The sequence below is a fragment of the Sebastes umbrosus genome, chromosome 2 (assembly GCF_015220745.1).
Source record: "Sebastes umbrosus isolate fSebUmb1 chromosome 2, fSebUmb1.pri, whole genome shotgun sequence".
NCBI lineage: Eukaryota > Metazoa > Chordata > Actinopteri > Perciformes > Sebastidae > Sebastes > Sebastes umbrosus.
Window position 1 is genome coordinate 38563078 of NC_051270.1, and position 11825 is coordinate 38574902.

The window sequence follows — 11825 nt, forward strand, 5'->3', positions numbered from 1 at the left end:
AATGGTGAGGTGGATCCTGTCATAGTGTGGGATGCTTTAAAAGCAGTTATACGTAGAAAATTGATTGCTCTAATGACAATACAGAAGAAGGCTCAAAAAGCCAGATATCAACAGCAGGTGGAAATCTTGAAGGAATTGGAAAAACAACATAAAGCATCACATGATCCAGTAGTTTTTCAACAAATTAAGAAGGTAAGGGTAGAAATAGATGACATCCTGAAAGGTGAGATAGAAAAGAGAGCTAGATTTATAAAGCAGACTTATTATGAATCAGGTCCCAAGGCAACTAGACTATTGGCAAGGCATCTGCGTAAACATCAGGCCTCTAACATCATTAACAAGATAAGAGAACCTCAGACCAACCAAATATTACATGAACCAGAGGAACTATTAAATGTGTTTGAGGAATACTATAAAAAGTTATACTCGGAACTTTCCTCAACTCACTCGATTTGCCATTTATTGGCGAAATGCAGAATAACACTCTTACTTAAGAAATAAAAAGTGAAGAAATACAAGATGCAATTAGTAGACTGAAGGCCAATAAATCTCCTGGTAGTGATGGGTTCCCATCTGAGTGGTACAGAATATTTAAAAATGAACTAACTCCTCTGCTTGTGTCTTCCTTTAACTGGACTTTGAGAGAGGGAAAGGCCCCCCCCCTCCCGTCATGGCGAGAAGCGATTATATCTCTCATACCCAAAGAAGGCAAGGATATAGAACAATGCAGCAACTTTAGACCAATTTCAGTTCTAAATGTTGATTATAAACTGTATACCTCAATACTATGTAAAAGATTTGAGACCTTTGTACTGGATTTAATTAATGAGGACCAAACCGGGTTCATTAAAGGGCGCCAGACCCAGGATAATATTAGAAGAACTCTCCACATTGTAGAACAAATACAAAGTAAAGGCATTAGCGCAACCTTGATCAGCCTTGATGCAGAAAAGGCTTTTGATAGTGTCAGCTGGGCATTCTTATATTTGGTACTTGAAAGATTCGGGTTAAATAAACAATCAATCCAGAGCATTAGAACCATATATCAAGATCCGACTGCCAGAATCAAGGTAAATGGACATTTATCTAATATAATAAAAACAGAAAGGGCCACCAGACAAGGCTGTTGTATGAGCCCCACGCTCTTTGCTCTCTATATTGAACCTTTAGCGCAAGCAATCAGGCAAAATAAGGATCTGAAGGGAATAGAGATAGGAGACAAAGAACACGTTATTGGCCTTTTCGCGGATGACATAATAATTTTTTTAGAGAATCCCGAGAGAGGATTCCACCTGCTGATGAATTTTCTCAAGGTCTGGGTCATGGTCACTACTCAGGATATAAAATCAATGTGGCAAAACCTCAAATCCTTACATTTAATTACTCTCCATCTCAACCAATTAGGGATACACACAACTTAAAATGGGACTATAAACTAAAATATTTAGGAGTGATTATAACCAAGAGACTTAGCAAACTGTATGAAGCCAACTACAGTGTTGTAGAACAAAATATTCAAAAAGATATACAGAGATGGTCAACTTTTCCCCTGGACCTCAGCTCTAGAATCCAGGTGGTTAAGATGAATATTGTACCAAGATTGCTGTATCTATTTCAGCCTTTACCAACAACGATACCACAAAACAAATTCATCTCCTGGGATAAACAAATATCAAGGTTCATTTGGAATGGTAAAAAACCTAGAACAAGATATACAACACTCCAACTACCTAAAGATAAAGGAGGAATGTCCTTACCAAACCTACAAGAATACTTCTACGCAGCACAGCTAAGGCCTCTAGCCTGTTGGTGCAACTCAGATTATGAAGCAAGATGGAAGGATATAGAGATGAAAGTTCAGGATCTACAAATTCCAGTTTTAGTAGGAAACAAAGAACGAACAGGAACTATAACATATTTAATGGATCCAATTACAACATTTACACTAGAAATCTGGGATAAAGTAATTAAAAAATATAAACTTGAAAGGGAAAGAAATATACTGAACTGGGTTGCATATGATCCAAAATTTAAACCAGGGGTATATGACCTGAGGTTCAAACAATGGACAGAGAAAGGTATCACTGCTCTATGTACCATTCTTAAAGATGGGACATGTATGAGCTTTCAAGACCTAAAGGTGAAATTTGGTCTGGAAAGACGAGATTTATTTAGATACTTACAAATACGAGACTATTTTATGAAAGAGGTGAAAATTGATCCTAAAATAGATCTGAATGGTATTATTAAAATCATAGTGGATTCATATCACCAGGGTAGATCTCGTGTCATCTCAGCCTTCTACAAAGCCCTAGGGGAGAATAGAGGAAGCTCAACATTATATGTAAAAAACAAATGGGAATCAGAGCTAAATATAGAAATTTCAGATGAAGAATGGTATAAAATGTGTATGACACAGTGTACCACCAGTGTACCAGTGGAGTTGAAGAATCCCCCCACCGGCACAGGGACAGAGAGTGGTGAGGCAACAGCAGCTACTTGGCCGTGGTTTGATGCCATGCATGAGGCACTAGGGGAGAGGCCGTCTATTCAGCCTCCCACTCTAGTTGCCTCACGCTCGGTGCCAAACTGTGGCCAGGCTGCTGCTGAAGCCTCACCCTCAGAACCCTCAGGAACCTCCAGGAGCTCTCCCTGTACACCGCTCCCATCACTTCAGAACTCACTGTACTGTGCAAGCCCCTTCCTCCAACCTCTTACAAGAGTATATGTGAGGAGCCCCTTTTTCAGAACAGTCACCTTAAAACACATGAGAACTCTGTTGTTCATGTAATGTTATCACTGTGATACACATTAAAATTTTCGAAAAGGTAGGAGTATCTGAATGCAAAGTGACTGACTTACTCCTGTGAAATATATAAGTTAAATCTGATGACACAGATGAAACAAATGAGTCTAGCAGCACATGTAGGCTATTAATGCAGGACACAGCCATGTCCACCATGTCATCCTATTTACTAAATGCTTCCATTTACATTCAGACAGGGCAAGGCAAGTTCTTATTTATTAATGTGCAAAAACAAAACTGTAGAAGAAAAGTTCTTCAACTATTGGCAGAACCAAAAAACAAAAACAGGAAAACCATATACTTTACAGAATGAAATAGTTGTGCTCTTGCAGCGGTGAGGGTCACCGGTTTGGGGCTGACACATGTGCTGCCTGTCTGTCCCTGTATAACTGACCTCCATCTTCAATCACTTGCGCAGGTGGTGGCGGTGGTGACGGTGGCACTGGTTCCTCTTCCTCAGCCGGCTCCAGGATGTCCCCAGCAGTAATACAGATGTTGTGGAGCACTGTACACACCGTGACAACTTTCGGAGCGAAGGTGTGATCCACTTCTAGGGCTTTGAAGAAGATCCCCCGCCACTGTGCCTTCATCATTCCAAAGGACCTCTCGATAATGGATTGGGCTCTGGCATGGTTAGCGTTGAATCGCACCTCCACTCTTCCCCACACTGGCTCCCGGTACGGGGTAATGAGGGTGACTGGTGCCCTCAGACATGGGTATCCCCCATCCCCCACGAGGAAGAAGCCAGCTGGTGGGTAACAGCCCCTGATAAATACTGGACTATTTCTTAGTACCCTGGTGTCGTGGACCGAACCAGGGTACCCAACAAATATGTCCAGATATTTCCCAGTGCTGTCACAGATCGCCTGAAGCTGGACCGAGTGGAAGAGTTTCCTGTTCAGATAATCTTGCACATGTGGATCATTAGGAGCCTTGATACGGATGTGGCATCCATCGATGGCTCCCACACAGTGGCTGAAGTCCGGGCTGCAAGGTGCTGGAAGCCATGGTTTTTAAGATAGTTACAGTGATAATAAAACAGTATCAATGAGATCTGTCTCATATGAACAACCTTTCCTGTAACACTTCCCTTAGTTGTAGCTTAACATTCAACTTTAGGCTGTCGACAGTTTACTGTAGTACTAATCCACCCAGATACATAGGCCTACAGAACTAGAACTTCAAATTATTTTTAATGTATGTTCCACTTTCCTGTCAGAGTTGTTATAGAAAGCTTTTTAAAAATGTATGAAAAGCATAGTAGTTATGTATTAATTATATTAATTATATATTAATTACATTAATACATTAGTAATGAATACATTAAATTGCAACTCAAATACTAACCTACTGCATATTGAATTACTTTTTATAAGTGTAAATAAATACTACTTGATTCAAATTCTCCTCAAGTTTATTCAAACAGTGTACTTAATAGTGTATCACATTCAAAGTGCGCTACTATTGGGTTTATTCACATTATACTTAGTAAAATAGATATTTATATTACACACACCGGTTTTGTCTGTCAAGCGTATTTAAAGAAAGCTTTGTATAAGTGCATTAAGTACATTTTCACATGTATTCCATGAAGCCCATTTCAGAATACTGCATTCCAGTGAGTATTTAAATACAACCTATTTGTACACTTTATTTGACAGTACATTAAAACACAAAGTAATTAATCCTGGAGGGTGACAACTCTCTAGAAATGCATCTATATTTGTTATAATAACGTAGAACTAATAATTTACCGTAATGTCGAATAATATCGACTTTGTTGTGTTGTCATATTGACAGAATAAGAAACCAACAAGATGAGAAGATCGATTTGTTGTCTTTTTATTTACATCGGACGCTCCGTCTACACACCGTTAAATATGCACTTCTGTTACGCCACGTACACAAACCACGTACATATCAGCTGTGAGGTCAAGACTAGAGGCGTAACCACTTAAAAGATGGGTGAGTAGTACATTTTGGTCGCCTGAAAATGTCTTATTCAGCGTTCAGTCGTACGTAGCTCCACCATCTCGTGACACTTCTAGTTGCCAAAAAACAAGATGCGACAGCCAAAAACCCAGATGGCGACGGCAAAAATGCCAAACTCGAGGCTTCAAAACAGCAGTCTACAAACCAATGTGTGATGTCACGTTGACTACGTCCACTTCTTATATACAGTCTGTGGTGCTAGGCGTGTAGGAGAACTACAATGTATTAACAACTTCACACTGAACACTGTGCTTCCTTCCTTAGTAAACTGTACCCAGCATGCCGTTCGGCAGTGTAACAGTTAATGCGGATCTCCTTGCAATACATTGGTGTTACATCTTAAACCAGGGACTGGACAAATTCCACTGTCTCTAAATACATGTTGATGCCATTGCTATCGGAGTGTTGGAGGGGATTTATTGCCGCCCTGAGCAATTCCATTTGTTGGTCGCTCAGGGGGATGTCATTTTCGGGCAACTCCAAAATCAGGCTCGTGTGGACGGCCACTGTCTTTGAACCTGAACACTTCTCACTGAGACACTTCAGTTACACAATAAAACATAGTAACTGACTGGTTGACAAACTGATTGTAGCAATTGGTCAGAAGAACAGAGTGAATCTTACCTTTCCTCTAAACAAAGCCTCTAAGGCCTCTAAACATCCTGGCTAATCGGTGTCTGAAGCAGGCTCCCCTGCTGTGGCACAAGAGACACGATCTACAGCATGCTTTGTTGGATTATTATTTTTTAGACTTTTCTGCATTATTTGATAGTGACAGAGAGGGGATGACATTCAGCAAAGGGTTTGGGTCGGACTCTAACCCAGGCCGCTGCACTAAGGACTTATCTGATACATGGTATGTAGTCTACCATGGCCGCCGTGGTGCCTCATCTTTATTTTCATAGGGAAAAAAACTTGAGATGTGGTGCACTGATGCTGTTGAGCACACAGTCAGAGAAACAATTCACCCCAATAGACTTGTTTTTGTCTTTTTTTTAGGGGGGTACAGGTTTTTTTTAGGGGGATAGCAAGTCAACAGTAGACGTCACATAGAAGTGGTGTACATCATCTGAAAGCTGGAAACCTGAAGATTAATTTGAGATGCTGTTCAGCACTGTGTGCCAAGTTGTTCTAATCATGAATCAGAAATAAACATGGATGAATGAATGAATGAATTATTTAAAATAAATAGTGAAAGTGTATAAGGATTTAGAATATTATGATAGAAGTATATGATGGTCATCCCCATGCTCACTTATGTTTCATAAGTTCTTGCAGCAATTTTTGGGTTGATATCATTTGTTACACAGATTTGGTGCTAAATTTAACCATTTTTTTACCACTCGTGAATTGATAAAAATGATCAATAATCCCTCCAAAATACCACATTAAGACACCAAGACCTTGAGGAACACCGTAGAAAAAGCCATGCTGTGATTTGGGATTAAAAACTTTTGACATTTGGAGATTTCTGCAAGAATTGCATTTTTCAGTGATTGGATGGTGAGCACTTCTGTTGTGTAAACTGCTCAGAAACCCCCTTATTGTCAATCTAGCTAGGAAAGCCATCCATCCTCTGAATGCTCTAGGTCTCTAGTCTGATCCATCCATCCTCCTAATGCTCTAGGTCTCTAGTTTGATCCATCCATCCTCCTAATGTTCTAGGTCTCTAGTCTGATCCATCCATCCTCCTAATGCTTTAGGTCTCTAGTTTGATCCATCCATCCTCTGAATGTTCTAGGTCTCTAGTCTGATACATCCATCCTCCTAATGCTCTAGGTCTCTAGTCTGATCCATCCATCCTCCTAATGTTCTAGGTCTCTAGTCTGATCCATCCATCCTCCTAATGCTCTAGGTCTCTAGTTTGATCTATCCATCCTCTGAATGTTCTAGGTCTCTAGTCTGATCCATCCATCCTCTGAATGCTCTAGGTCTCTAGTTTGATCCATCCATTCTCTAAATGCTCTAGGTCTCTAGTCTGATCCATCCATCCTCCTAATGCTCTAGGTCTCTAGTTTGATCCATCCATCCTCTGAATGTTCTAGGTCTCTAGTCTGATCCATCCATCCTCTGAATGCTCTAGGTCTCTAGTTTGATCCATCCATCCATCCTCTGAATGCTCTAGGTCTCTAGTTTGATCCATCCATCCTCTGAATGCTCTAGGTCTCTAGTTTGATCCATCCATCCTCTGAATGCTCTACGTCCCTAGTTTGATCCATCCATCCTCTGAATGCTCTAGGTCTCTAGTCTGATCCATCCATCCTCTGAATGCTCTAGGTCTCTAGTTTGATCCATCCATCCTCTGAATGCTCTAGGTCTCTAGTTTGATCCATCCATCCTCTGAGTGCTCTAGGTCTCTAGTTTGATCCATCCATCCTCTGAATGCTCTAGGTCTCTAGTCTGATCCATCCATCCTCTGAGTGCTCTAGGTCTCTAGTTTGATCCATCCATCCTATGAATGCTCTAGGTCTCTAGTTTGATCCATCCATCCTCTGAATGTTCTAGGTCTCTAGTTTGATCCATCCATCCTCTGAATGCTCTAGGTCTCTAGTTTGTGGCTGTAAAGTTTCATGAGGCTGTGATTATCCTAGAGGTCACAACAGGTCATTTTATACAGTGAGGTCAAGTTTAAAAAAATGGTCTCACTACAATGAAATGTCTCCTATGGGGACTAACATCATCACACATGAATACAGTTGGGCTCATTGGATCCACAAGAGTCTCAGCTTTACTGTGATAAACAATATTACAATATTTGTATTGACTACATTTCGATACTGCTTGGATCTTAGTCAGGTCAAAGTGTTTGAGAAAGTGGAAAGCACAGCCATATTTATCCCTCCTGTTGTCTTCCCGTCAACCATGCAACTTTTGTCCTATAAAGCATACACTATAAATTATCACCCAATTCTGTGTTACACCTTTTTAGCCAACTTCATTCCAACTCATTACCACAAGTTTTACACTTATTTTTAGAATTTATGGTCAATAAATCTAATTTTTATGAAAATACACCTATTTTTTTTAATTTAAAAAAAGCAGAATTTTGACTATAGTTATTATCAGAGTAACATAATGTTGATGGATTATGACAGGCTGGTATATGTCAAAGTTTAGAAAAAAAATAATTTTGAAAGCATTTAAATTTTTTGAATGGCAGCAAATAGTGACACCTATTGTCCTCCCGGGTCAAAATTGACCCGGTCTGGTTTGACTGTTTATGAAGCATAAACTATAAATTATCACCCAATTTTGTGTTTCACCTTTTTAGCCAACTTCATTCCAACTCATTACCACAAGTTTTACACTTATTTTTTAGAATTTATGGTCAATAAATCTAATTTTTATGAAAATACACCTATTTTTTTTAATTTAAAAAAAGCAGAATTTTGACTATAGTTATTATCAGAGTAACATAATGTTGATGGATTATGACAGGCTGGTATATGTCAAAGTTTAGAAAAAAAATAATTTTGAAACCATTTAAATTTTTTGAATGGCAGCAAATAGTGACACCTATTGTCCTCCCGGGTCAAATTTGACCCGGTCTGGTTTGACTGTTTATGAAGCATAAACTATAAATTATCACCCAATTTTGTGTTTCACCTTTTTAGCCAACTTCATTCCAACTCATTACCACAAGTTTTACACTTATTTTTAGAATTTATGGTCAATAAATCTAATTTTTATGAAAATATACCTAATTTTTGAATTAAAAATAGCTGAATTTTGACTATAGTTATTCAGAGTAACATAATGTTGATGGATTATCACAGGCTGATATATGTCTAAGTTTAGTCAAAAAACATTTTTGAAAACATTTTAATTTTTTGAATGGCAGCAAATAGTGACACCTATTGTCCTCCCGGGTCAAAATTGACCCGGTCTGGTTTGACTGTTTATAAAGCATACACTATAAATTATCACCCAATTCTGTGTTTCACCTTTTTAGCCAACTTCATTCCAACTCATAACCACAAGTTTTACACTTATTTTTAGAATTTATGGTCAATAAACCTCATTTATATGAAAATATACCTAATTTTTGAGTAAAATAAAGAAATTGTGAATTATTTTGGATTATCAAAGAGCAATTTTATTCACAAATAACAGAGAGAAAAAGAGCAAAACAACTTCATTTGCAAAGAACAGTCAACATTTATTTCCAAAACTCAACTTTTCAAAACATTAGCTTCTCAGAATAATTTCTGTTCATTTGGATCATAAAAACAGAACACAGAAAATACAAAAGAACCTTCCCTGTGTGTGTGTTTGTGTGTGTGTGTGTGTGTGTGTGTGTGTGTGTGTGCGCGCGCGCGTGCGCGCGCGTGTGTGCCTTCAATTGCATGAGTGGCAGTGTGTGGTCGTAATGGTGTGTTTTTTGCAAATGTATGCATCGCATTTTTGGCACCTGGTGCCCGTTTTGACATCACTCTTGCCAGGGCAGAATCTGCACCTCTTCCTTGTGGCTGATGGGTCAGGAAGAGCAGCTGGAAGAGGGGGGGCTGCTGCAGAGGTAGAGGGTGCATCCTGCTGCTGAACATCCACAACCAAGCTGGCAGAGGCTGGCAGAGGCTGGCAGAGGCTGGCAGAGGCTGGCGTGCGGGGAAGAACCTGGTGTCACCAGTTCTCTCCCAAGCTCCTCTAGGAACAGCCTCCTCCTGTGGAACTTCCCCCGGTTCCACGCCGGGTCAATCTCACTCCACAGTACAAACGAGTTGTAGGCAGACACGTCGAGTATGTTGAAAAAGATCACCAGGGGCCACGGGCTGTCATTGTTTTACAAGCGTACCCACTGGTAACCTGCAACACAAGAAACAAACAATACATCATTTGAAAATGTATACTTATTTTTTTACATAAAAATGCAATGCATTGCCCTTTGAATGAATGACAGTAAATATTTTATGAAGAAAAAGTGCAATACCTTGTCAAGGTTGTCGACTCCTCCTTTGTTCTTGTTGTAGTCCAGGATGATTTGAGGCTTTCTTTCTTCCCCTGTGCTTACAGCAGTATCCCTGTGATAACTGCTCATCAGAAGCACATTCTTCCTTTTTTTGGGACAATAGGACACAAGAGTATGTGTCTCAGTGAAGGCAAACTTAGATGAGAATCGAGCCCTGTCTCTTGCCACTAGCAGTGCAGCTGGAAGCTCGGGTTTATTCTTTCTCACTGTTCCCACCATGGTCAGCTTCTTCTTCAGCAGCTCCTGGCCAAGGGCATGGGACGTGAAGAAATTGTCACATGTGATAGTTTGACCCCGGAGACCTTCTGTCATATCAAGCATCACACGCTTGCCCTGATTCTTTTCTGGCTGTCCATCAGCAGGTTTGCCAGTGTATACCTGCATGTTCCATGCATAGCTGGTCCTGGCATCACATGCTGCCCAGATTTTTATCCCATATTTCCCTGGTTTACTTGGCATGTACTGTTTGAAGGCACAGCGACCTCTGAAGGGAACCAGGCGCTCATCCACGGTGACATCAGCGCCTGGGTTGTACAACAGCTGCAGGCGACACAACCACTTGTCCCATACAGCCCGAATGGCAGCAATTTTGTCCCGTTGACGGCGTGCCGGTCTTGTGTCCCGATCATCAAATCGAATCACTCTCGTAATCATGTGGAACATCTTCAGTGGCACAGTAGCCCGAAAAATTGCTCTGCCAGATTGAGCATGCCACAAACTAGCTGTAGCCTCCTTACTGGATCTGTATACACCAGCTAGAATCAATAGACCCAGGTATGCCTGTAAGTCTATGTTGTCCATCTGACTCCACTTGTTGCCGTACACACGACGCCCCTCCAGGTTTGTCATGTCCAGCACAATATTTGAAATTTCCTCTGACAGAAACAGCTCAAAAGTAGATTTTATGAATTCAATACGAGACACTGCCTACCTTGTTGGCCCCCGGGGGCTCCTCTCTTTCTCTGCTCCCAACATGTGTCGTTTGTCACTGAGAGGGATGAAAGACCAGACCAATTTGCCGTCCTTTGATTCGAATCCATCTTCCATCTCAGCAGGTGCCTCTTCCTCATCACTTGAAGACTCCTCCGTGGTGGAAACATAATTCGGATCATGTTCAGTGTTGTCCTCTGGTTCTGACACATCTTCCTCCACTTCTGCAGGTTCCTCCTGGTCTATCTCCTCCTCAACAGGGTTCCAAATTAAATCAAGGGCCTCCGATACAGTATAGCTCCTCTTCATCGTGCTGTCTCAGACTAAAATGTGACAGGCTGCAAAAGCTCAGAATTTATAACCTCTTGTTGTTGTCTTGTCCCAATGGAGGGAAAGGCACATCAAATGTGTGATAACCCCACGTTTACGCACCTGTAACTTTGAAGTCTGCATATGTGTGTGCGTGTATGCGAGTGAGTTTTCTGGAAGTTATGGTCCCGTGTAGGGAAAAGTTTTGATGAAATCAGGTTTACACACATCAAAGTTCTTATAAGAACATGTTTACACACCCGTAGCTTTGAAGTTGTGCGTGTGTGTGTGTGTGTGTCTGTGTGTGTGTGGGTGTGTGTATGCACATTTCTGCTGGAAATGTACATTGCACCCTATAGAGTATGGGTGAGTATTGCTGCTGCTATGTGTGTGTGTGTGTGTGTGTGTGTGCGCAAGTGTGTGTGTGTGTACACATGCGTGTGGGTGCGTCCATGTGTGTGTGCATGTGCGTGGTTGTGTGCACGTGTGTGTGTGTGTATTTATGTGCTGGAAAACACAATAATGTGTAGGTAGATGAGTAATGCGGCTGTGTGTGTGTGTGTGTATGTGTGTGTGTGAGAGAGTGAGTGTGTGTGTGTATGCATGTGTGTATCTGAGGTGTGTGTGAAGTGTGTTTGAGGTGTGTGTATGTGTGTGGTTGTGCTTCTGTGCGTTTAGTTGCTGAAAAACACAATAGTATGACACATTGCACCACCGGGTCAAAATTGACCCGGGAAGACAACAGGTGTTACAAAATTGAATAAAATACCCATAATGCAACGAAAATAGTGGTCATTAATTTTTTTTTGCAAAGACCATAGA

General features: G+C 40.8%; 1 pseudogene; it reads right to left on the reverse strand.

Annotated features, from left to right (window-relative positions):
* Positions 1 to 3147: 3147 nt before the first annotated feature.
* Positions 3148 to 11003, reverse strand: LOC119478926 (annotated as a pseudogene).
* Between the last annotated feature and the right edge of the window lie 822 nt (positions 11004 to 11825).